This window comes from Mustela lutreola, chromosome 7, assembly GCF_030435805.1.
Source record: "Mustela lutreola isolate mMusLut2 chromosome 7, mMusLut2.pri, whole genome shotgun sequence".
NCBI lineage: Eukaryota > Metazoa > Chordata > Mammalia > Carnivora > Mustelidae > Mustela > Mustela lutreola.
Genome location: NC_081296.1, coordinates 142,448,307 through 142,476,082, shown reverse-complemented (window position 1 = coordinate 142,476,082; position 27,776 = coordinate 142,448,307). Strand labels below are relative to the sequence as shown.

General features: G+C 40.1%; 1 protein-coding gene and 1 pseudogene across 2 annotated transcripts in view; both read left to right on the top strand.

The window, feature by feature from the left end:
* The first annotated feature begins 9,301 nt into the window (after positions 1-9,301).
* Positions 9,302-27,776, top strand: part of BTBD7 (BTB domain containing 7) — a 79,731-nt gene continuing 61,256 nt past the window's right edge. Inside the window, exon 1 of one of the 2 annotated variants that reach the window (XM_059182953.1) lies at positions 9,302-9,408. The gene's annotated coding sequence lies outside the window, so the exon portion shown is untranslated. Of the gene's footprint in view, positions 9,409-9,771; positions 9,920-27,776 lie in introns of those variants that run through there. The other variant, XM_059182954.1, reaches the window with a different exon arrangement.
* On the top strand, positions 12,722-12,819 carry LOC131837455 (U6 spliceosomal RNA; annotated as a pseudogene).

Genomic DNA, 27,776 nt, shown 5'->3' with positions numbered 1-27,776 from the left:
GGCTCAGTGGGTTAAGCCTCTGCCTTCAGCCCAGGTCATGATCTCAGGGTCCTGGGATGGAGGCCCGCATCTGGGTCTCTGCTCAGCGGGGAGCCTGCTCCCCCCACCGCCTGCCTCTGCCTACTTGTGATCTCTCTCTCTCTCTCTCTATCAAATAAATAAAAAAAAAAATCTTAAAAAAAAAATAAGTAAAATCTCTTTAATGTCTGACTTAATAGAAGATTAGGCCCCTGAATTCTCCCATCTGTTTTTGCATTCAACCTATTCTGATATCCCTTGTCATGCAGCCTCTGGAAAATTCCCCTGTACCCTCTTCAGAGAATGAGTGAAAAAGTCAAATATCTTAATATTATTATAAAAGTAATTTTTGTTTGTTTTTCATGAAAATAATTTTTACATTGCAAGACCCCAAGGGTCTCGGGGACTCCTAAATCCCCATAGTTTGAACACTCGGTTACATAATGAATCCCATAAGATCTGATTCAGTACAGTGTTATCCCATTTCCTGGCCTCAGTTGATCAGTTTTAAGATAGGTTCCTGACAAATACCAGGCGGAGGAACCCTTTTCCAAGGATGTTATGCTTGGGACCCGAAGGCTGGAATGCAAGACTGCATTAGGCAATGGAAGGTCCAACTTAGGAGCCATGTTTTGGTTTTGGGGGTTTTTTGTTTGTTCGTTTTCTAGCTGTGGAGAAAGCCCTTCCATCGAGAGTTAATAATGAAGCAAGGCCACTGAAAGAAGCAGAGATAAAGGACAGAAGGAAAGCTCAGCCGTATTCAAATCCCTGGTTCTGACTGTTTCTAAAGCTAAGAGTGTCTTGTCCTTGAATTTTGGGCCACTCTGTTTTCTTTATGATGAATCCTGCTTTGGGCTTAAATTAGTGGGAGCTGGATTTCTATCACTTGCAACAAAAAGGGTCTTAATGAAGGCTGTATTAGTCACGTCTTTTTTTTCTTCAGGTTTTCCCTTCTTTTCTTAATTAAAAAGAGGTAACAAGCGATGCTGAAGTAAGCTAAGAATAAGCTGGATAAGAGCCAACTCTGGAAGAACCATTCCCAATCTTAGAAGTTTAGACTGGAGGGTCACCTGGGTGGTTCAGTCGTTAAGTGTCTGCCTTCGGCTCAGGTCATGATCCCAGGGTTCTGGGATCAAGCCCCACATTGGGCTCCCTGCTCAGCAGGAAGCTTGCTTCTCCCTTTCCCACTCCCCCTGCTTGTTTCCTCTCTTGCTGTGTCTCTTTCTATCAAACAAATAAATAAAATCTCTAAAAAAAAAAGTTTAGACTGGAATGCTGTTGATGTGAGAATCAAGTATTTTAGGTCTTCCTCTCTGACAAAAAACTTTAAATTACTTTTGACAGTGTCAGTAAATTTAACTCCAAATTCAGCCACATGATTAAGCTCCCTACCACCTACCCCTACCCTAGGAGGTGGCACTTTTAGCTTCTCAAATTGCAGGTACAAACAATCTTCCTCTGTTTAATTTCTTCAAGTCACAAAAGACTAACACCGTTAAACCTCTACAATTTTCAATAAAGGGCTTAGTGGGCCCTGGATTCAATATATTCTCAGTGACCTACAATATGGGGCCTTCCTACTGCGGTTATATAAAAGGGCCTAATTAGAGCTATAGCCTCGAGATCAGGCTTTTTGATTTTAGAGCTCTATGTATACAATGAATGAGAAAGGCACACTTGCCCACTGACTCCTTTTTAATGTGATTTTTATAAATGTTCATGTTTTAAACAAACTGGTGTTAGGGTTCTAGAAAATTATATAATGAATTAAGACTGTACTAACTCAGGTCCAAACATCTTGACTTCTCTACTTTCTAGAAAAACACTTTTAATTGCTATTCAAGGACCGAGGGTCTTTGCTATTCAAGGACCAAAGGTCTTTGCAGGATGTGGTGTGTCTCTCTGGGTCTATTTGTGTCTGTCTTTCTAACTGCATGACCTCAAAGACAAAAAAACTCAAATAAGCAAGGAGCAAAAGCAGAAGAGTTGCAAAAGGGGGGGGGGGGGACATTCAGCATTATGCAATTAGTAACATTAGTGACATACTTTTGAATTGCCAGCACAATGCTGATGAGAGAGCCAACAAAAGCCTCCATCCATTATTACAAAGAACCCTGAGAAAAAACTGCTCTATTCTTTTTTCAAAAAAAAATTACATGTGATGAACACTTTTTTCATTTTCTTCTGCCACCTTTTCGTTTTTTAAATTTGACATTTCTCTTCCTCTCCTGAACCACATGAAGAAATTCTTCAATGGATTTCTATTATGCTAGAGTGGAAAGACATTGGCAGTCAAAGCACCCAAAGATCAAAGGTCAGACCTCAGCGCTATCATTTACTAGCTGCAAAGTCTCAGACAAAGTTGGTATAATAATAGTTCTCTTAGAATGCTGACATAGAGATTAAATGAAATAGTATACGTATCAGTTGAGATGACTTTGAATGAATGTTACCAAAAAATATAATAATGAAATTGATTGGCTCACATAATTTCCAAGGCCAGAAGGAGAACTGTTTCAGGTAAAGCCTGATTAAGTATCTCTAATGATGTCACAAGGGTGTCAGTTTTTCTTAAGGTACAAGTTAATATTACCTTAAGACAGGCTTCCCTCTGGCAGCAAAATGGTTGCAAAGAGCTCCTGGGGCTATACCCTTTTCCAGTCATGTTCAATGGAAGAGGAGAAGACTCTTCTAGCATATTCTGTGGAAGGAGAGATTTTCTCTTCCAGAAGTCCTGGTTCCTGATGAGGTTACATACCTTCCTTGAACTAATCTTTAAAGTGAGGGGAATAGCTTTTGCTGAAAATTTTGAACCAGGCAACCAGGTATAAAACATGGGATTGATCCCACTCAGAACACTTGATGGGGAAAAATGAGGGGGTTATGAAGAAAAAGAAAGGTGGGAAATTGTCACACATGACAATGTGTGAGAATGTACTTTGAAGTAGGATGCTGAGTAAACGGGGGTGAAGTCCATCCCTGGGTTTCAGGAGGGAAACATATCCTTTCAAAGGATTAAGGATTGGCTTAACCCTTGCCAATCAGACCTTCAGAAAATTCCATAGCATCTTCAATACCTGAGATTGTATCACCATTACTCATCCTTGCTTTTCCATATAGTTTAGGGTTTTTGTATCTATAAATAAATGGTTTAGGTTTGCCTGTTCTTTTATAAACACATTGTTGTTCTATTTTTTTATTTTTAAAGGTTTATTAATTTACTTAAATAATCTCTACACCCAACATGGTGCTTGAACCCATGACCCCAAGATTAAAAGTCACTCACTCTTCTACCTGAGCCAGCTAGGTACCCCAAGCTTTCCCTATTTTTTAATTTTATAAAATTTAAGATACCACTATTTAACATCTCACTGAAAACAAATACCTTAACCAAATCAGGACCTAGGGCTAAGAGCCCATCAACTGAAATTTGGTCAATAAATTTCAGCATTGTTAAAAAATGTTTAAAAAAAAAAGTGCATCTTAGAAAGGATGGACTACAATAATACAAAAGATGGTATCTTGTATAATCACTTCTGTGTTTTGCTTCTTTGGCTTAACATCATGTTTGTAAGATTCATCCATGTTTTTTATAGGTTAATTTCATGTAATACATTAACATACCACATTTTTATCTCTGTTCTTATTTATGGATATTTACATTGTTATCAGTTTTGACTCATATGAACAATGCTGCTATGAACCTTCTTGTTCATATCTCTTGTGTACATGGGGATAAGTTTCTCTAAATACCAAATGTTAGAATTGCTGAGCCATAGAACAAGGCAATTTTCATCTTTCGTACATAACGTCAAACTGCTCTTCCTCGGGGTGGAGCAGTCAGTTGAGCATCTGACTCTTGGTTTTGACTCAGGCTGTATCTCAGGGGTGTGAGATTAGGCCCCACACCAGGCTCTACACTCAGCCCAGAGTCTGCTTGGGTTTCTCTTCCCCTCACCTTCAGCCCCTACCCCCGAACTCTTTCTCTCAAATAAATAGATCTTTTTTTATTTTTTTATTTTTTTATTTTATTTTTTTAAAGATTTTATTTATTTATTTGACAGAGAGAGATCACAAGTAGGCAGAGAGGCAGGCAGAGAGAGAGAGAGGGAAGCAGGCTCCCCGCCGAGCAGAGAGCCCGATGCGGGACTTGATCCCAGGACCCTGAGATCATGACCCGAGCCGAAGGCAGCGGCTTAACCCACTGAGCCACCCAGGCGCCCCAATAAATAGATATTTTTTAAAAATATTTTGTTTATTTATTTGACAGAGAGAGATCACAAGTAGGCAGAGAGGCAGGGAGGAAGCAGGCTCCCTGCTGAGCAGAGAGCCCAATACGGGGCTCAATCCCAGGGCCCTGAGATCATGACCTGAGCCGAAGGCAGAGGCCTAACCCACTGAGCCACCCAGGTGCCCCTAAATAGATAAATCTTAAAAAAAAAAAAAAAAAAAAAATGGCTCTTCCTATTCTCAGTCTCACCAGCAGTGTACAGAGTTCCTATTAATCTACATCCTCATCAGCACTTGAAATTGTTTTTTTTCATTTTTATGAATCTAATGAGTCAGTAATTTTATCTTATTATAGCTCTAAATTGTATTTCCTTTCACTAACATGAAGAGCACCTTCTTGTTTGTCTCATTTGGATTCCTCGTGTGTTCAAATCTTTGGTCCATTTTTTTAATTGAGATGCCTCCTTCTTATTGAATGTAGGAATTCTTTACATATTTTGGATATAAGCCTTTTGTTTTTATGTATTGTAAATATCTTTTCTCATCGGGTGACTTGTCTTTTCACTGTCCTGATTGTGTACTTAATGAACGAAGTTCACATTTTAAATGTAGTTGCATTCATGTGCAGAGGAGGCAAATATTTACCTCTACTTCCTTTTTGGCTGGGACTAAGATTTAAATCAACATAAACAGATTAACAAGAGAAAGGCATACAGATTTTTGTATCTACATGGGAGTTGCCCTAGGAAAGTAAAGACCCACAGATACAGTTGGAGCAAAACACCTATGCACGAAGCTGGACAAAGAGTAGTAAATAGAGAAAATAGGACAAGACAAAGGATCTTGAGTCAGAGCCGTTAATTATAAAGTGACTAGGAAGATAGGCTTAGTTGAACACGATATGTTTGTATACATTTCCCCTAATCTTCGTCTCTCGGAACTCTCTGACTCTGGTGATAAAAATGTTTTCTTTCTTCCGGAGATAGGGAAGACATTTTTCACATCTTTCAAGGTACTAGTCCCTCGTCTGGGTACTTTGACATGTGTGTTTTCATTTCACTTAATATTTTAGACTCCAGGAGATTCAGAAAAACAGTTGGAAACAGAATCATTATAAGCAAAGCATAAGGAAAATAGAAGTTTCCTTTTTATTATGATTTCAAAAACCCAGGTACCTGGAGCACCTGGGTGGCTCAGTCAGTTAAGTGTCCAACTTTTAATTTCAGCTCAGCTCACGATCTCAGGGTCATGAGATGGAGTCCCGAGTCAGGCTCTACACTGAACGTGGAGCCTGCTTAGGATTCTCTCTCTTCCTCTCTCTTTGTCCCTCCCCTCACTTGTTCCCTCTTTCTCACTCTCTCAAAAAACAAACAAAAACCAGCTTCCATACTATATTCCAGAAAGAAGCCTAGGGAGAGGCTTTGGTGGATGATTATGCATGGTAGAAAAAGGAAGGAACAGAATAGAGTAGCAGAAAACAGAATACACAGTTAATGCAAGGAATGACTCAAGTCTACAGCATCGGTGTCCAGGTGGATCTGGTGGATGGGGTCCCATTTGCTAATGGAGGGAGCAGAAGAAGGAACAGAACATAAATTCAGGATTCTTGATTCCAAGGGAGAGAATCTAACTGTTTTTACGCACTCCCAACCAGTTTAAGATTTTAAAGGGTGGGTGGGTGGGGGGGGAGTAAGGGCAACTTCATGCTCACAAACACAAGAAAACCGGCGTGGATTGGTTTAGGGCACAGCCATGCCCGAAAGTTCAAATGATGCCCTGGCTTCCCCTTCTACAAGCTCTCTGTTTCTGCTTGCAGTCTTCAGTCCTACCGCTCTTGGCTTTCTTCTCAGAGCTGAAGAAGAAAATCTACATTGTCCCCTAAAGTCATAAACCCAGAGAAATAGATTAAGAGGAAACAAATCCTAGGATAGCCTGGCAGAAATTTCCAGAAATGACTTTGATTGGCCTGGTTTGTGTCAGATGGCCACCCAGATCCGTATAACTCTAGGACCCATTCTGTTCACCACTACGGAGTATTATCTTAGGGCTAGCCATTTTCCCCCAGTCTGTCTTTCTATTTAGACTCTAAGCTTCTCAAGGGCAAAGAATCATTTAATATTTTTAGCTTGAGCATGGGCACTGTGCTTGGCACATGGTATTGGAAGCTTTAAAAAAATGTGTTGGACTAAAACTAGACACATCTAAACTCTGATGGATGTGCAAACTGAGCTACTTCAGAATTTTGAAAGTGTAGCTAAGTGGTATAATAAGAAACCACAAGCTAGATGAATTAAAGGGAGGAAAAAAATCATGGAACACTTGGGCTTGGGTTTTGTGAAGGCGAATCATACCCAACTAGTCTACTGGAGTTCTCTGAATGTGCAGAGGGACAAAAGGACAGGGTAGAACCAGCAGAACTTGGTGTTTTAAAAAGCCTTTGATAGGGGCGCCTGGGTGGCTCAGTTGGTTAACTGCCTGACTCTTGGTTTTGGCTCAGATTGTGATCTCAGGGTGCTGAGATCAAGCCCTGCCTCTGCACCATGCAGACTGTGGAGCTTGCTTGAGATTCTCTCTTTCCCTCTCCCTCTGTTCAACCCCCTTAAGAACAAAAACAAAAAGCCTTCAATAGAATTTTAGATTTCTATTGTTGTTGGTTTTAATTTTGTTTTTTAAATTGTGTCTAGGAAGCAGAACCAAAGTCAAGTAAGGAGGATCAGGAATAAGTGAGAAAGTGTAATGATGGGGACTGATCTTTTTAAATTAATTATCTTTTTAAATGAATTATCAAGAAGGGGTATGGACCATGGACTTTCTCAGTTTGCAAGTAACAACTCTTTCAGTTAATGCAATACTTAGTTGATTAAGACAAAGATAAACTAATGGAAAATACCTTGCAACACAGCCCTGGCCTTATCGTTCCAGAGTCAGGCAAGGCACGTCAGGGTTCTGCAGGTTCCTGCTCCATTTTTTCTTTGGTGATGAGCTCTCTAGCCATACCTGCCCTTTCGCCTTTAAGATTGAAGAAGAAATAATGTGGGGCATGTGCTGGCTTTGGTCTTGCTTTGCCTCACGGAGGAGCCTAAAGGTAAGCGTGATGTGGTAGGACTTGTGGCCTGGAACCATGACCGCCAGGAGACTGCCGTCCCTGGGACCCACCTCAAGATGTCCTGGCAACTCAAGTTCAATTTGGTTTACTTTCAGCTCCAACCACCTGTATCCTTCTTCTTGAAGTCCAGTTCCGGTCCTGTACAGATCACCCATCAGCACCAAATTATTGCTATAAGCAATGATGTTTCTGAGAAGAGAGCAAAAGAAGAGGGAAGTGAGGAGATGGAAGCTGACTTGTGCCCCATTTTGCCTGCTAAGAAACAGAAGGACAGGCCCTAATTCTTCTTTGGCCACCTAGCTGCCTGCCACATAAGCTATAGACCAGATTCCTGTGCAAGTTTCAATAATTTTAAATGGCTCTTCTCCATTGAAGAGGAGGGCTAGAGGTGGGGGGGGTCCCCTTGGGAGCAAAGGGGATCCCATTCTCCATAGGACCTTAGTGTTCTTCTAATCCTATAACATCCTGGGGTTTCACTTTTCTCCAGGAGTGGGAGGAAGTCTGAATTTCTTTTCTGACCCTCTTTCCCCATTTGCTATAAGGTTGGAAGTCAGTATCAGAAGCTCAGATCACACATTTTTAACACTTTTTACATTCTTGGTTCAGAAGGATGTGAAAAAAACCTTCAATTCTCCAACCACATATGAAATGCTTGGGTAAAATAATAAAGTACCAACAGATGATTAAAAAGATCACATAATTAAAAATTGCTCTTATTCTTATAAGCTTAGAGGTGGTTTAGAGAACTACAGGAAGACCCGATGTGACTTGGAAAACTTGTTTCTCTAAGGGTGGGTAGAGACTGAAAATGCAAATACTTTCAAGAGCATCTGAAGTGAATTCCCAGAGGACAAATACATCAGGTATTTCTAAGCCCTACCTGAGAGCTGAGTGGAGATATGCCTGAAGACCAGGGTCACAATGTCTGGAATTCTAGTCTGGGCTTGCTCGCGCCTACTTATTAATGCTGCGTGTGTGCCCCGGGGCAAACGACTGAGTATTTCCAAGCCTTTGCCTTAGCTGTAACCATTATACCTGTCTCGACGACTTCAAAGGGTGGCTTGGTGTTCAAACGAAGCCATATGTTTAACGGTGTTTTAAGTACTATAAGGTGCTTCATAAATATAAGGTGTTTTTGTCGTGGCATCGCTGGAATTATTGCAAACTCCCAGACAAGGAGCAGCCAGGGAAGGGCGATTTGACTCATCCAAGCAGGGATCCTGCGGTTTCAACAATTCTCGTCATTTACGGAGACATTTTGTTAAGGAAAACTTTTCCGTTTCTTTGAGATTTTTGTTTTAAACCTGCTATAGTATACAGCAAGGTGCTGTCTGTAAAAGCACCAGGCAGAGGTGAAGATAAACCGCCTAGAAGCCGCCGAAACGCCAAGACTGTCAGGAGTTTTCCGCGGAAGCGCTGTCCTGTGTTTGACAAGAACGCAAGATATGTGCGATCGATCAGGATGCCGGCCGCAAAACGGCAGGAAGAATTGGTAGAACTGATCGTCCACGAACGTTATTATAATTCCGTTGTGATACATTTAATGATTTGTCACAGCGCCCCGAAGGAAGTAGAAGGCTGCAACGAGTTTCAAACTCCGAGCGTACCGCGAAGCGCTCCCCAGCGTGGAAAAGAAATAATGCGCGCGCACTCGGCTTCGACCGCTCCCGGGCCCTGCGAGCTCCTCTCCCGGGACCGGACCGGCGCGTGCGCGCGCGCGCGCGCGCGCGCCGCGAGCCCACGTGACCGTAGGCGCGGCGACGGCGGGGGCGGGCGGGGGCTCGGGCCGGCTCCGCAGCGCCGCGCAGGCGCCCCAGGGCCGCGCCGAGCCGAGCCCCTCCTGCTCCCTCTAGGAGTCAAAATGGCGGCGAGGGGAACCTGGAGCAGCCCGGGAGCCTGAGCCACTGACAGGAGCGGAGAGGGCGGCGGCGGCGGCAGGAAGAGGATGGCCGGGGGTGCTGGCGCCGGTGCGGACGGCGGTGCGGGTGGCGGCGGCGGGGGCGACGGCCGCGGTCCCAGCGGCGGCAGCAGCAGCGGCGGGAGGAGCCTCCGAGGTGAGTGTCCCTCGGTGTCTCGGAGGCTGAGAGCCGAGGCTGTGCCCGGCGCGGCGCGAGGCGTCCCGGCAAGGAAGGGGCTGTGCCTGGGAGGTGGGGGTACAGGGTTGGGGCTGGGACGCCGCGGGGGGCGCCGGGCCGCCGGCGGGGAGAGGGCAATCGTCCGTCTGGGGCTGAGGCGGCGGCTGACCGCCCGGTGCCCGTGCGCTCCCAGGGGCAGACTAGGCTGTGCGCCGTTGTCCCGGGGGCAGAGGCGCGAGGTGTGGCGCTCGGGGCGGGGAGAGCGGCCCGAGGTGGCCGCGACAGCGGCCCGGCCGGCTCCGGGCTCCAAGGGGCGGAACCCGCCGCTCCCAGGACGCCGGGAAACCGCTCCCGAGACTCGGGCGCGTGTTTACCCGGCTGCGGGGCTGCGACCGCCCCGGGGTGGGCGTGAGAGCGGCCGGCAGGAATAGGGGAGGGAACAGGCCTGCGGACTGCTGCTCGCGGTGGGGAGAGAAGTTAGATCGTCCGGGTAAGTTACGGTTCCGGGATCGAACTGGGATTGCGTTTTGACAGGTTGCGAGGAAGACAATACCTGGGGTGTTTGATAAAAGAGTCTGTGCTTGGAGTACCTGAATGGCTAAAAGCGTGCATTTTCGGTGCCTTCTCGTTTGCACAGCTGTTTACTAGCCTTACCCCGAGGATGAGAACTTTCTCACCGCCTTTTGGGAGAAGCTCCGGGGAGTGGTGTTTCCGCTTTGAACTACAATAGCACCCCTTCGCATACCAGCACAGATAATACTCTGGATTAGGCCTAATTTACAAAAGCAGTCTTGGTTATCTTTACCAGAGAACTGTTCCTTCTGCCAAAACATCTTACTGTCATGAGGAAATAGGCATTTTTACAGAATTAATTATTATTATTTTTTTCAACTACCAGAATCTTTTGTCTCTGAATAGCATCCATTTCTTTTAGATTGTTGAAATACATTACTTTCTTCCGGAAATGTGGAAGAAAGATTTGAAATAGCAAGAATCCTACATGTTAATAGAAGCTGTGATTAAGCTTGTCCTGGAATTTTGGAGTCAGAAAAGATCTGGTATGACTTGTTTTAGAGCTGAGAAAGTAGGCCCAGGGAGATGAGTGACTTGCTGTGGGTCCTACAACTGGCTGGGGATTGGGCCAAAACTAGGATCGGGGCCTCCCTCCGCCCCCATTTAGAGCCCTTTTCACTACTCTTCTGAGCCTCTTTCTCTTCATTGATTGAATTCGTCATCAGTGCGGGTGCCCATCCCTAGGTCTTTGTGAGGTAAAGTTGAAAGCAGAAATGGAAAGCGCCTCACGCTGATTCTGACAGTGACCCTCAGTTACAAGTAACTGATGAGATTTTTTTTTTCTACCCTGAACTTAGTAAAACTGACATTTCATTTAGAGTTTTCATGGGCCTGTAGCTGTATTTGCACCCAGTTATATTGGGTGCATTCTTACATGCATTCGGTAAAACCCATACATAAGTCAATATTCTGTCCCACAAAGCCTAACTATTCTGTTCCATGTCCCAATACCATCATTTAAACAAGTTTGTATCAGACTCAGATTTCCAAGATTTAAAACACCTGGGTTTGCTAGGTTATACCGCCTGGTTTCCATGTATTTTTTTTGTTGAATTACAGCAGTTTTCTTTGTTGTGTGTCACAGATTAACCTTCAGAAATGCAATAATGTCAAATGATTCTGATCCTGTTCTAGTCAGTGAAACCTCACATATCAAAGTTGTACCTTGTGTTCAGTTACCCTGGTGATTATGGAAAATCTGGTTTGTGTTTTGCATTGTATTAGTTTTGAGAGAAGAAAACAAAGAAGTGTAATATGTAGACCTTGCCCTCAGGAAAGATACGATGTACCCTTAGGAGTCTAGGAGACAATCTAGTACATTCTGTGAATACAAAGAATGCTATAGGTGTTCTGGTTAGAGGGAGATGAGTGAGGCCTTAGGAGTCTAAAGAACTTCCTGGAACACTTGGGACTTGAGCTAGCCTATGAAGGTTTAGATTTACAGATACTGGAGCAGGTACTGTGTGAGGGAAAAGCGAGAATATGATGTGGAGATTGGCTTTGGGGGAGGGGAAAGGAGGGAAACTAGGATGAGCTGGCAACTGGATTTGGGAGACTAAAATGAAAACAAATCACACAGTTGGAAGGATACCTGTCTAGAAGGGTTTGAGTACTAGATTCAGGAGATTGGGATTTTCATCTTCTTGGGCAAGACATGGGGAGCCTTTTTAGTGTTGGAAGCCAGGTATTAGTATGATAAAGCAGCAGGATGAACCTGTCCGTGATCTACAGGTTGAGTTTGAATGAGCAAAGAATGGAACAAACCAGCAATGACGTGGCTGTTGCAGTTATCCAAATATGAAGAGATGAGAACGTAGGTTAGGGATAGAGTCGCTGGGAAGGATGCATGGCAGGTATTATTGTTTTTATAGTGGTAAAATATACATAAACATAAAATTTGACATTGTAACCGGTTTTAAGTGTACAGTTCTGTGGCATTAAGTACATACATCCACATTGCTGTGCAGCCATCACCATCTTCATTTCCCCCCACCGAAACTCTACACCTGTTAAATGCTAACCCCCCATTTCCATTACCCCGAACCCCCTGGCAACCATAATGTACTTTTTGTCTGTATGAATTTGACTACTCTAGGTACCTCATATAAGTGGAATCATACAGTATTTATCCTTTTGTGACTCTCATGATGTTTTCAAGGTTCGTTCATATTGTAGCATTTGTCAGAATTTCCTTCATTCTTAACACTGAATACTATTTCATTGTATGTATGTATGTACATCCATTTTTGTTCATTTATCTGTCAGTGGATACTTGATTTTCTTCCACCTTTTGGCTGTTATGAATAATGTTCCTATGATTATGAGTTTACAAATGTTTGTTTGAGCCTGCGCTTTCATTTCTTTGGGGTATATACCCTGCAAATTTTACATTCCCACCAGCAATGCACAAGGGCTCCAGTTTTTCCACATTCTCACCAACACTTGTTGTTTTCTGTTTTTTTGATAATAGCCATCCACATGGATGTGAAGTAGTTTATCATTGTAGTTTTTTGTGGTTTTTTTTTTACTTAATTTTTTTAAGTATTTGCTACACCCAGCATGGGGCTCAGATTCACAACTCAATGACAAGTCACATGTTCCATAGACTGAGCCAGCCAGGTGCCCCCACTGTAGTTTTGATTTGTATTTCCCTAATGTTTAATGATCTCTTATTGTACCTATCAGCCTTTTGTATATATTCTTTGGATAGATATCTGTTGTGCTTGTTTCAGCAGCACATATATTGAAATTGAAGTGATACAGAGTTGGCTCCTGTGCAAGGAAGACATGCAGATTAGTGAAGTGTTTGGACTGTTGTGTGTCTTGCTCAGCTCATTGTGCCCAGGACTTGCACAAACACATGAAATGATTGAACAAATACTTCAAGGATCTGATTTTTGGTGACTGAGGGCAGCATATTTTCCAGATTCTTCAAATATTCATTAACCATTAATTACTTAATGTCTCATGCCATATTGTAGTAGTCTTTTTAACTTTTCTACTTTTAAAAAAGATATATCTATTAATTTTTTTAAAGATTTTATTTATTTATTTATTTGACAGGGAGAGCAAGAGAGCACAGGCAGGGGGAACAGTGAGGGAGAGGGAGAAGTAATCTCCCCACCAAGCAGGGAGCCCAGTGTGGGGCAATGCAGGGCTCAATCCCAGGACCCTGAGTTCATGAACTGACGTGGAGTCAGATGCTTAACTGACTAAGTCACCCAGGTACCCCCACTATTAAGATCTTTTACCAAAAAAAAAAAAAAAAAAAAAGCTCTTTTACCATTTTTTAATTTAGTTGTTTGCTTTTTTGTTGTTGAGTTGTAGAATTCCTTATATATTCTGGATATCAATCCCTTATCAGATATAGGATTTGCAAATATTATCTGCCATTCTATGTATTACCTTTTCACTCTATTGAGTGGCTTTCAATGCACATAAATTTTTAATTTTAATCGAGTCCAATTTATATAGTTTTTTGATTGTTACTTATGTTTTGGTGTTAAATCCAAGAAATCATTGCCAATTCCAAAGATAGGAAGCTTCCCCCCCCCAAAAAAAAACTCTCATGTTTAGGTCTTTGCATGCAAATATCCAGTATTTCCCCAGCACCATTTGTTGAAAAGACTGTTTTTCCGTTGAATGGCTTTGGCATCCTTACTGAAAATGACTTGATTATACCATGCAAGGGTTTATTTCTGAACTCTACATTCTATTGGTCTCTGAGTCTGTCTTTATGCCAGTATCACATTGTTTTGATTACTGTAGCTTTATAGTAATTTTTGAAATCTGGAAGTGTGAGACCTCCAGCGTTGTTCTAATTCAAGACTGGGCTGTCTGTGGTCCTTTGAGATTCCAAATGAATTCCAGGGTGGATTTTTTCAATTTTTGGAAAAAAAAAATGACATTAGGATTTTTTTAATAGGGATTTCATTGAATCTGTAGACTGAAGCAGTTTTGACATATTAGGTCTTATAGTTCATAAACACCAGATATCTTACAATTTATTTGTATTTTTATATCTTTAATGTCTTCCCACAACCTTTTGTGGTTTTCAGTGTAAAAATCTTTCAACTCCTTGGTTAAGTTTATTCCTAAGTGTTTTATTTTTTTAATACTATCACAAATAGGATTGATCTCTTAATTTCCTTTTTGGATTGTTCATTGTTAATGTACACAGCTCATTTTTGTGTGTTAACTTTTTATCTTGCAGCTTTACTGAAAGCATTTATTCTGGTGTGTGTGTGTAATCATACATACAAAATTCACTTCTTCCTTCCAATTTGAGGCCTTCAAAGGCATTCAGATATTTTTCTTGCCTAATTGTTCTGCCTAGGACTTCCAGTACTATATTGAATACAAATGGTGAAACTATACACCCTTGTCTTATCCTGATCTTAGAGGAAATACTCTGACTGTTCAGTATGATGATTGCTGTGGATTTTCCTTTATTATATTGAAATTGTTACCTTATATTCCTGGTTTGCCTAGTGTTTTAGCAGGTATGTTTCAATGAAAGAAAAAAAAAAACTCAGTTATGGGTGCTGAGAGTGTAGCCTAGTGACAGGGAAAATTCTGCTGTCATTGGCAAAGTAACATGTTAATGCCCAGTTGATGTTTTAGGCATCATCTGTGTACATTTGCAGTCATGTTTTGCCTGAAGAAAAATAGTACTATGGTTAACTCAGTAGAGAAGACTGACATTAATCAAATAATTATACAAATACATGCCTGAATAACTGTAGTATAATTTTGTTCACAGCTGTATTCCCAACATCTAGCATAGTGCCAGGCACACAGGTGCTCCCTACAGTTATTCATTAATTCAGAAGCAGAAGACTTAAGATTTAAGCTAAAAACTATATTGCTTATAATTTTTTAATGGAAAAGCATTTTTTTGTTTTGTTTTTTTAAGATTTTATTTATTTATTTGACAGAGAGAGAGAACAAGCAGGGGGAGCAGCAGGCAAAGGGAGAGGGAGAAGCAGGCTCTCCACCAAGCGGAGACCCAGACCCAGGACCCTGGGATCACGACCCGAGCCAAAAAGGCAGACGCTCAGCTGACTGAGCCACCCAGGCTCCCTGTTTTTATTTTATTTTAAACCATCTTTGCTGTTAACCCAGTCTTGGTACAATGGTAACAAAACAAAATCAGACTTTACTGCTGTAAAAACAAACAGGCAAGTGACTTTTTCTTTTTTCTTTTTTTTAAGCTTTTATTTCTTTGCCAGAGAGAGAGAGAGAAAGTGTGTGCAAGCAGGGGAGAGGAGCAGAGGGAGAGAGAGAAGTACACTCCCTGATGAGCTGGGAGCCCCGTGCAGGGCTTGATCCCAAGACCCTAGGATCATGACCTGAGCTGAAGGCAGACGCTTAATGACTGAGCCACCCAGTTTAGATCCTCTAAAACAAGTGTCTTTAAAAGTGAGGCAACGTCTTTCAAGTTGATGATAGTGGAAGTTGGTTATCAGAATCCAAAATTTCAAAGGCAGGCATAACTTAGAAGAAACTTTTCAGGTCCCTGTTGACTCTAGTTTTATAATGCATTTCAAATATTCAGTACCTAATTTATTTGCAAAACAAGTTTAAAATTCTTTTAATGCAAACTGCAGTGGTTTTTAGAATCTTTTTTTAAATTTAAATTTTGACAGGCTGTAAATATGACATTGCAAATAGAGTTTTCACAACATCCTATCTCAAATAACATAGAAACTTCAAAATGTATAATATACTGTTATATAAATTGATACTGAGTTATATTAAGGTTGGAATAAATAGGAATCCCTTTAATCCAATACATAGAGCATCCTTTACATCACAGGATTCAAAAAGGCTTTTGCGTGTTGTTGGGCTTTTTAGATAGAACATTGGACTGGGAATCAAACCTCCTTTGAGATTCTGACTCGTGTTTATGGGTTTGTGATTTTAAGCAAGCCACTTAATCTGTCTGGGGCTTAATTTTCCTCCTCTGTGCATGTTCGTGTGTGTGTGTTACCTGTATGTATGCCATGTTTTACAAAGCAGCTTTGCCATCTTGTGTTTGCTCTTCAATTTTTTCCCTTCCCGTTACCACTTTGTTCCCAGTGTGAACTGATTATTGAACTCCTACCAGTCGTGTTGCTGCCGTTTGTTCTTCACTCTCCCTTTCCTTCTCTGTTCTCTATATTGCTACCACATTTATGTTTCTTAAAAAAAAAAAAAAAAACCAATTTGGGCATGTCATCTCCCTACTTTAAAAACCTGTATTAATTTCCCATCACTTATGGGATGAAGTCCACACTCAGGAGAGTTTGTAGGCTATCTCCAACCTTAGATTTCCCATGACTCCAGCCATACCAAGCTGTTTCTTGTTTCCTATGCTTCTGTTCTTCATGTGTTTATCCCAGCGCTTGGAGTTCTTTCTCTCTGTTATCCAGGAGACTCTGAGAAGATGATTCATCGCCCACTTCAGGGGTAGATTTTGATTACTCCAAGCCAGTCAGCTCAAGGCATTTCCCTGTAAACTGTTATTTGTCCCAGTCAGATTGAAGGGAAGGAGACATTCTATTTCTGGGGGAGAAGACTTTTTCCCTTATTTTATGTGAGCAAGAAAATAGATGACCCCAGTTGCCACTGGCAACTGTCTTGTGACCACAAGGGATGACGAAGCATGCCTGGAAGATGGTAGATCAGAGAGAGTGAACGTAGGTCCATGATAACATCGTTTTAGACATACCGTACTGGGGCCTGTGGCTTTCTCTTCCATGGGATTTCATCACCTGACAGGTAAATGTTGAAGCCATTTGCCATCAAAAATCTCCTTATTGATGCGGTCATGTTTATTCTTCAAGATCCAGTTCAAATATGACCTTTACCAATAGTCATACCCTCACTCCCTTAGTATTCTGGCTTACTCGTCCAGCCCTGTTGCACTCCACTGTAATCACTTGCTTGTACGCTGACTCCTCCACATAACTCCGTGCACTTTGAGCCAAAGCCTACAGGATGAAGCACAGTCTCTGCTCCATTCATAACTCAGCAATGAGTTGTTAGGATGAAATAACATGAAAAGGGGTTTTGTAAACAATATTAACTAAATATGAGGTATGTTACTGTCTTTAAACTAAAGGCAAATGGATAAATCACTTGGACTAGATACACAAAGTGTTACTTGTCCTTAATTATTTTCTAAAAATGTTCACTTGGATAAAAAGTTTGACAGTCTTCTCTGGCCACAATCCCTAAAATTTTATGAAAAGACTAATGTTGGAGTCTTGGAAGGAGCAATAATGAATGGTGTTGTTACTGTGCAGTTTCCTTCCTTCCTTCCTTCATTTAGGAGACTTGAGTGCCAGAACTAACTTGAAGTATAATATGTGTATTTTCTCCCCTATATTATGAAAGTATATTCAGGTCTGTTTTATCTGGGGTTTATTTGTGAATTGTTCTTAGGGAAAATTTCCATAATGTGCCTCACAAGACCTAATTATTCTTGTCTTCAGACTTTCCCAAAATATTTCTTGCTTGCTTGAGACTATACATGAGAATTTTCTGGTAAGCAAAAAAAAAAAAAAAAAAAAAAAGCTTTGTGGCAGAACTAGATGAATTGTAGCAAATGTTAGTAATAGCTTGTGACAGAGAATTCTCATTATAACCTTAATTACAAAGTCATAGTTCTGTCACATGCTTCAACGATAAAGTCTGACAGAAGAGGAAGGATGGGAAAGGAGAGTTATAATTCCTGTCTCAGTATACTTCACCATTTGTTGGCTTGAGTCAAATAAATCAACTTCACCTTCACCATAGTAATTTGTAGTTACAGTAGCCTCCCCCCACCACACCTTGTCCACAGGGGATATGTTCCCAGACCCTAGGTGGATGCCTGAAAGTGCAGATAGTACTGAACACTATATATACTAAGTTTTTTCCTTATATTTGTACCTGGAATTAAGTTTAATTTACAAATTAGGCACACTAAGAGATGAACAACAATAATATACTTGATTAGCCAAAAGGGCAGGGCATGATCAACAACAATTAACAACAACAATTGTAACAGTATAATGCAATAACATTTATGTGAATGTGGTCCCTCCCTCTCAAAGTAGCTTTTTTTAAAAGATTTATTTATTTATGTATTTATTTGAGAGAGTGTGCTTGTGCAGAGTGAGTGAGAACAGAGGTCACTGTGAGAGGAAGAAGCAGGCTCCCCAGAGCCTGATACAGGACTCCACCCCCAGGACTCTGGGATCATGACCTGAGGCAAAGGCAGACCTAACCAACTGAGCCATCCAGGTGTCCCTCTCAAAATACCTTACTGTACTGTACTGACAGTCCTTCTTGTGATGATGTGAGATGATAAAATAAATGCCCATTTGATGAGATGAAGTGGGGTGAGTGACCACAGGCATTGTGACACAGCATTAAGCTACTGTTTACCTTCTGACAGTACGCACTATGGAAGGTGAACTCATGGATAAGGGGAGACTACCGTAGCTACACTTAAAAATTATTTTTAATAATTGAATATCTCTTAATGATTATTTTACTGGTTTAGATTTTCTTAACCTACAATTTATGAGATTTCAATTGTGACTATTCCTAGGTTGTTCATGATTCCTCAGAGATTATCTTTTTTAAATAATTTAAACAGCTAAGAGATAACAAATTTCAGACCATGTGTGATATACATTTGTAAAGTAGGCATTTTATTTCAGAAGTACTTCATAACTAGAATATTAAGGGAACACTAAGAATATATAGTTTCATTTTATTATCAAAAACACAAATACCTCCCATGCCAAAGTTAAGCTATGATTGTAGTGGAGCCAGAGTTCTAAGAACCAGGCTCATCTCCTCATTTCTTTGCAATCTTTCCCTCAACTTCTGGTTTAAAAATTCTAATGGTTACACTTAAAAGAATGTTGCATAGATTAGTGGAATGTGATGTACTTTTATATTCTTTTAAGAATGCATTTTTAATAGGAAATAAAAGTATCAGCAGGGGACTGACAGCTGTTTTGAATTACAATAGGTTATATTAGAAAAAGCCCACATGGACTTAATAAGATTCTCCTAAGCAAAATTCTAACAAGTAATCTCTATTTGCAGTAATGCCATGGAATTTTATAGAAAAATGCCATTTTAGGGGCCCCTGGGTGGCTCAGTGGGTTAAGCCTCTGCTTTCCGCTCAGGTCATGATCCCAGGGTCCTGGGATCTAGTGCCCCATCAGGCTCTCTGCTCAGGAGGGAGCCTGCTTCCCTCTTTCTCTGTCTCTGCCTGGCGCTGTGCCTACTTGTGATCTCTGTCTGTCAAATAATAAATACAAAGTCTTTTTTTAAAAAAATGCCATTTAAAAAGATATTTTCATGGTAACTACACTTATCACACATTGGGTAATGTACAGAATTGTCAACTCAGTATGTTGTACATCTGAAATTTAATATAGCATATGTGTTAGCCATACAAAAAAAAAAAGATGTCTTCATTTAACATATATAAAAATGTTCTCTGGCTTGACTTTTTTGGTGGTGATTGGGTAGGGGAAATACTATTTTTAGTACATGATCTTGAGCTAGTAGCTACAGATCCACACTCTTATTTATAATATGAATTTCCAAAAGTTCTGAAAACCATTTTTTAGGGAGACTCATTTGATGGCAAATACTGAAATGACCTGGATTCATTTGGCAACAAAACCTCATGTAAACGAACATAACTTAGTTTAAATATTTAATACACTTTACTGCAAAATGTCAACTTGTTAGGTTATGGGGTGCTATGCTAAACGTAACTGGGGATTTACATAATTACAGTAAATAATCCACATACCGTATTACTTTCTAGAAAAAAAAGAAGAGGGAAAAAGTCTGAATTCTAGAACCTATCTAGCTCCAGAGGTTTCTACCTGATAAGGGATTGTGGACCTGTATTCTGAATAACACTTTTAAACTGGTAATGGACATTAAATATATTTTTTTAATTTTTTTTAAAGAGTTTATTTATTTGACAGAGAGAGAAATCACAAGTAGGCAGAGAGGCAGGCAGAGAGAGAGAGGAGGAAGGAGGCTCCCCGCGGAGCAGAGAGCCGGATGCGGGGCTTGATCCCAGGATGCTGGGATCATGACCTGAGCCGAAGGCAGAGGCTTTAACCCACTGAGCCACCCAGGCGCCCCGATTTTTTAATGATGAAACTAAGATTGAAAGACAGGATAGTGTGTAACACTCAATAGTTTAATTCTGTAGAAAAAGTTTAATTATCCAAAATATGGGAAGAATATATAAAAAGTAGAAAAAACTCCGTGATTGTCTCATAGGTTTAACTATAATTAAACATATATTACTTAAAATTAGATGCTGGAGTAGAGAGATAGGAGAAGGAAGTTACTAGCTAATTTCATTATTGCTTCTTTTAGGGAGCCATTCGGATCATAGCCAAAAAAGAGGGAATTTGGGGTATTATATAGAAGTATTGTAAAGGTGACTTTTTATATATGCCCATTTGGTCCCAGGATTATGGTGAAATCAGGGTCATCAAGCATAATTTGAAGGTTGCCAAGGACCTGTTTTCAAGTCTGACCAAGAACTCTTACATTTAGGGAAGGGAAAGAAGTATTAATAAAGTTAACTAAGGGGCAAGGAGGGGTGAACTTAGACAGGGAGAGCATCTGGTCTTCCTTGAATATATGTTGTTCTGTGGTTTTGACTTTAAATCCATCTAAGTATTTTACAGAATTATGTAACAGTTAAAAATGTAATGCCTGAAAATCAAAGGTAACAAAACTTACCAAGTGTTTTTCCAGCTAGTGATACACAGAATAAATTACTCCACTTGACTGACATACATGATAATTTGTAGGATATTTTGAGTTGGGTAATATCCTAAGGGTAGAAAGAGTTGCAAAAAATAAGCATAAAATGATTTTCTTTATCATATTGTTGATGGTAGATAGTACTGACATTTTCATTCTCAGCTGTTGCATGTATAATGTGAGATAAAGTAAATGAACTGTCATGTAGGCAACATTGAGAATAGAGTTTTGGCATGTAAGAAAGGAGAAACATGAAGGATCAATGAGATTAAGTAAAAACCGTAGGAATTTGAAATGCATTGGAAGCATCAGCATAAAGTCATGTATTTGTTTGTATATATGTACATGCTTGTGTAGATGGATGTGTATAAAATTATCTCTCTGTGTACTAAAAAGGCACTTAATTCTCATAGCACCCAGATTGTGGTTTCTAAATACCATTTCCCACTGAAAGAAATTAGAACTTCTTTAAAGAGATGGATGAGGGTCACCTGGGTGGCTCAGTTGGTTAAGCATCTGTCTTCTGCTAGGATCATGATTCCAGGGTCCTGGGATCCAGCTCCACGTTGGGCTCCCTGTCAGCAGGGAGACTGCTTCTCCCTCTGCTGCCCCTCCCCCCTGCTCTGTCCTTTCTCTATCTCAAATAAATAAATAAAATCTAAAAAATAAATAAATAAATATGGGACGCCTGGGTGGCACAGTTGGTTAGCAGCTGCCTTGGGCTCAGGTCATGATCCCAGCATCCTGGGATCGAGTCTCACATTGGGCTCCTTGCTCGGCGGGGAGCCTGCTTCTCCCTCTGCCTCTGCAGGCCACTCGGCCTGCCTGTGCTCGCTCGCACGTGCGCTCCCTCTCTCTCTCTCACGCAAATAAATAAAATATTTTTTAAAAAATTAAATAAATAAAGAGGTGGTTGATTCCATGTCTAAGGCAAGAAAAATACAAGATGTAACCCCAGAAAGCAAAGAAGCTATCAGAGACAGTAAGATTGTGTCATAAGGTCTCAGGAGCCAATTTGAGTAAGTTTCCACTGTCTAAATACGTGACAGTTTGAGCCCCGGTAAGGATAACTGCAAAGGATTGAAATCCATTAAACACATTTGAATCCATAAATCTGTAACATTCTTTTAAACTTGCTGGTCATTATTAGAAAATGCTGCAAAGTTCATTGTTTTGAAAATGAGGAAATAAAAGTAAAGAATCATTCATTTATTCTGCCTTTTCTACACAAATTACATATCAGAAAAGTGAATAGTTGATGAGTTACTCATTCAGAAAATTTCCAGCTAGTGAATAAAGAAGGGAAGATACAATATCACCATGTTGCAACTCCTAATTAATGACCTTAGTTGGTGGTCATTGATAATTGTTAATATCGCAAACTTAGAAGTAGACATTTTGTACCTATTGTTGGAATTACCATCTGTGAAGCAGTATTGGCAAAATAAACTTTTAAAAGTATGAAAATGATCCAGAATCTCATCAAGTCACTAATTCTATGAATACAGTAAATACAGGGGCCAGAGGAGCATATTAAACTACATCATGGTGATGCATTTGGCAAAATCCACATTGTGGGAAACTACCAGATAATCTGACTTTTTCAACAACAACAAAGACAATTGCAAGAGGAAAAAAAGAATGGGTCGGAAAGGAACCTCTTTAAGAGACATGGTGGTGCAGTCACAGTGTAGAGACCTTATTTGGATCCTGAGTCAAACAAACCAAAAAAAAGTAAACAGTTGGGGGAATGTGGGAAGTTGGTGTTAAGGGATTACTGTTCATTACTTCAGATGTAATAAAGGTAATATAGTTGTCCTTTTCTCTTAGAGTTGTATAAAGAAATATTTACAGGTGAAATAACATATGCTATCTGACATTTGCTTCAAATAATTTGGAGGGATTGGGTAGAGAATGAATTGGGATATAGTGATACAGGACTGCCACAGATTAGTAATTATTGAAACTTAGTGATGGACAGAGATTGTTTTACTATTCTTTTCTATTTTTGTAATTGTAGAAGTATCTTCTGCAAAGAAGGAAAAAACAGGCTAATAGCAAGGAGTGAAAACAGGAGGATATTCAGTAGAGGTGGTTGATATTTATAGAGTATAATCCACAATCCAGAAACTTTTTATTGTTCACCAGCAGTGCAGAACACTGGAGATTAGTTTAAGATCTGTTCTTTAATCTTAATTGAGTGATGAAGTAGAAACTTCAGTTTCAAATTTGAGTAACAAGTATAGTGTCCTGTAGACATAGGGAAGTTTAAAGAAGACATGATTGTTCTCTTAGGAAAGGTTAGTATAGGACTGAAGATTTGAGATGCTTTCTTATTGAGACAGAACAGTAGATTAAAGATGGGAATGCCTAGGATCTAGTTTTGTTTGGCTTTGCCATTTTACAATATGTTTTACTTTGGATAAGTCACTTCACCTTTTTGCCTTCCTTGCCTCAATCAGGGATCAGACAATGAAGCCTGTCCTTCAACGATGAAGACTTGATGTGAGAATAAAATGAATTACTGTGTGAAAAACACTTTGTAAACTGTATGGTCCTCTTGTAAGATACTCCCACTATAGTCATTAAAAGAATGTAAAGGAAAGAAAGACATTGTTTTCCTGTTTGTTTTAATAGAGATTTTCCTCACTTACCTTTTGAAAATTGTGATTAAAAGGGGCACCTGGTGGGGCACCTGGGTGGCTCAGTGGGTTAAAGCCTCTACCTTCAGCTCAGGTCATGATCCCAGGGTCTGGGATCCAGCCCCACATTGCGCTCTTTGCTCAGCAGGGAGCCTGCTTCCTCCTCTCTCTCTGCCTGCCTCCCTGCCTACTTGTAGTCTATCTGTCAAATAAGTAAATAAAATGTTTAAAAAGGGGGGGGGGGCGGCACCTGGTTAACTCAGTCCATTAGGCATCTGCCTTCTGCTCAGGTCATGATCTCGGGGTCCTGGGATCAAGCTGCGCATTGGGCTCTCTGATCAGCAGGGAGCCTGCTTCTCCCTCTCCCTCTCCCCCTGTTTGTGCTCTCTCTCCCAAATGAATAAGTAAAAAAAAAATTTTTTAATTGTGGCTAAATATATATATAACATTAAAATGTACATAAATATATTTCATAACATTTAACCATTTTAACCAGCTTTAAGTACGGTTCTATGGCTTTAAGTGCATTCACATTGTTGTATCAGAATTTCTTTTCTTTTCTTTTAAAGCCTGAATTATTTGTTAAATACCATTTTGTTCATCCATTTATCTGTCTGATGGATACTTAATTTATGTCCACCTTTTGACTATTGTCAATAATGCTGCTATGAAGATGGGAGTACAAGTAGCTGTTTGAGTCCCTGTTTTAAATTTTTAGTAGCCAGAAGTGAAATTGCTAAATCATATGGTAATTCTATGTTTAATTTTTTGAGGAATTAGTGTGGGTTTTTTTTTTTTTTAAGATTTTGTTTGTTTATTTATTTATTTATTTGTCAGAGAGAGAGAGATAGCACAAGCAGGCAGAGTGGCAGGCAGAAGCAGAGAGAGAAGCAGGCTCCCTGCCTAGCAAGGAGCCTGATGCAGGAGTTGATCCCAGAACCGGGATCATGGCCTAAGCTGAAGGCAGTAGCTTACCTGACTGAGCCACCCAGGCATCCCTAGTATGGGTTTTTTAAATAATTACTTTATTGTGTATTTTGAAACATCTGAACAGTGTCATATTTAAGGCTGTATGTATACTGTGATTCAGGGGTCTTTTTTTTTTTTTTTAGGAAATTTTTTTTCCTCCCAAATATAGTGCACTTTTTAAGTCACACTCTTCTGTGAGGCTTAGACTATATCCAGTGGATCCTGAGAAACGATTTTTGGATTGGAAAGGTTAAAAAAAAACAAACAAGTCTTTCCTTGTGTAACATTTATTTTTATTTATTTATTTTTTAAAGATTTTATTTTTGGTGGGGAGAGAGCAAGAGAGAGAGCATGAAAGCAGGGTGAGGGGCAGAGGGAGAAGCAGACTCCCCACTGAGCAGGGAGCTGGAAGACTGTAGGGCTCCATTGATCCTAAGACTGGGATCATGACCTGAGTGGAAGGTAGATGCTTAACCAACTCAGCCACCCAGACGCCCTTTAATGTTTAATTTTTAAAAACTGATTTCACAGGATGGCTGGGTTATGGACATTGGGGAGGATATGTGCTATGGTGAGTGCTGTGAATTGTGTAAGACTGATGATTCACAGACCTACCTGTACCCCTGAAGCAAATAATACATGTTAATTTTTTTAAAAAACTCATTTCACTCAGGAGATTTTCACTCTATGCCTCATATTTGTCAGGCGCTGTTCTATGTGCTGAGGATTTAATGTTGAATACATGAATTTCTGGCTTTCCTGGAGCATACAGTGTAGTGTGTGACTACTAATAAGAAACAGGTATATAATTTCAAATTCTAGAAAGTGCTGTAGAGAAAAATAAACTGAAGAAGGGATAGAGAATGATGGGATAAGATGGCATGTTATTTTTTAGAGGGTGATTAGGGAAAGCCTCTTTGAGGACATGGCACTTGAGCAAAGATCTGAATAAAATAAGAGAGTTAGCCATGTGAGGACTTTGTGGGAAAAGTGTTCCACGCACAGGAAGTAGCAAGCCCTGAGGTAGGGGTGGGAAATGCTTGTTAAGGAAGTGACCCAGGAGTCAGATGAAGACTTGTATATCTCAACCAGTACCTAGTACCCATATAAAGAAATGAATTGGTTTAAGATAATCTCATTAGAAAGAAAAGGGAAAACTTAAGATGGAGAAAATGTTAGGGAAATTTATTTGTATATTCTGTTAATGATTCTAGAAAATACCATATTTTATTTTTTTCCGTATTGTTTCCATATTGTGGGGTGAAAGATGCTGGCAAAATATTACTGCTGAGAAGACATTCATTCCAAAAATGCTTACCACATGACAGACCTATCCTCTTCCTCCAAGGTACAATTTTCTTGGCATGGTGAACCCAAAGGTTATTGTCTTTCTTCAGAGAAGGCAGAAATGAAACAACTAATAAAGAGAATCTGTTTCAAGAAGTGATGTCTGAAAATCATAGTTAATAAAGTGCTTTAATATCCAGTATATCTTACTGATATCATATATGAGAGTAACTCAGATACCGTTAGGTGAACACATGAACTCAGACATGTTAAGGATTGGAGGAGAGCTTCAATACCACCCTTGTTTCACCAGGGACTATGCAGTAATGCAGTTGTGCCAGAAATGGCTTTAGGCCTCAAAAAATAAACAGGGCACCTGGCTGACTCAGTTGGTAGAGCGTATAGTTCTTGCTCCTGGGGTTATGAGTTGAAGCCCCATGTTGGGTATAGAGCTTACTTTGAACAAAGCAAAATGAAACAAAAAGAACTGTCACTTCTTAGACTATCTTTGCAAACGTGGATGACATTGATAAATCATATCCTAAGTCAGAAGTGAATGAATTATGGGGCACCTGGGTGGCTCAGTCAGTTAAGCAGCTGACTCTTGATTTCGGCTCAGGTCATGATCTCAGGGTTGTGAGATTCGAGTCCCACGTTGTGCTTTGTGTTCAGCGGGGAGTCTGCCTTAAGATTCTCTCTCTCCCTGTCCTCCTCTCCCCCACAGTCTCTTTCTGAAATAAATTTTTAGAAAAAAGAAGTAAATGAATTTTATCAAGAGAATGCTATATTTTAATACATATTCGAGTGTTACCTCAAGAGCCGAAATATTAGTATTAGGAAACTCTTGTTTTTAGACTTCTTCCTTTACATATGCTCATTACTTCTTTTTTGGTATGTCTCTCTGGAACCTCAAACCCATTATCGTTTTTATTCCCAGTTAACACACAAATTGCATGTCTTGTGTTTCTTCTCGGTTCAAAGCATTGCTAACCACCCAGTCATGCCAGATAGACACATCATCATCATTCCTTTCTTCCTTTCCATCAGCCCCTCACCAATTTTGTGGTATGTTTTATGATAAGGATTTCATAGTGGTTTTATTACTTTTTTATTATAGATACCCTAAACAAATGCAAAATAATGTTGTAGCATGCATGCTTACATTGCATAAACAGGACCTAGAGTATCTGTTTCAGTCTTATGTATCTGAACTGCAGTATCCTCTTCCTGTGTTTCTATTACAGCAAGTGAGTAGCACAGGATGAGCGGTGGGGTTGAGGAAGGAGATAGGAAAAATGTTTACCATAGTTCTAAGAAAGGCCGCTACTCATCGTTATAAGGCTAAGAGTTTTGTCTAATTTTCTACTTCTTGTTTTACCTAAGAGGCCTTGTTGGTGTCTCTCTCTAGAGTCCTTCCTAGCTGACATTCTCAAAACCTGTTCATCATCAAACCTACGTCTTGTACTAGCACCTCTGTATACGAGATTCTTTCTAACTGTAGACTTCAGAAGAAATTTAGGAGGAATACTTGATTTGTCATGCAAACAGAGATTCTGAAAGTTTCAGAATGGAGTGGCCCTTATTAAGGCTAATGCCCCATTATAGATAGTTTCCTATCCCTTTTCACTGAAAATTTAAAGTAATAAGGTTTTCTTCCATATTTATTTGGCCTCTCTTAGTCTGAGCCATGTGAGGAAAAATAAAGGTTTAGTACATAATTATCGATAACTTCTAAACTGTTACCATCTTCCCATTTATAAGAACTTGAATAATTCGTGGGACCATTCACATGGCTATTCCCTTGATCCGGTAGTTTGGAATTTGATGTCCTTAAGAAGACTGCCTCACGTTTCTCATTTGGTTTGTATTCTGCTCCCATGTGCAGGCTTACTGTCAGGCTCACTCAGCATGTTTTCTTATCTCCAATTCTACCACTGGAGCCCATAGAAACTCATGAACAAGAAATACATCCTTGTGTTTTTTATTTTTTATTTTTTTTTGTATAACATTTTCCTAAGTTGGTTTTTAGAAAATGTGAGTTTTGGGCTTTGAATGGAGATTATGAGAAATTCCGTGTTTTTTCAATTT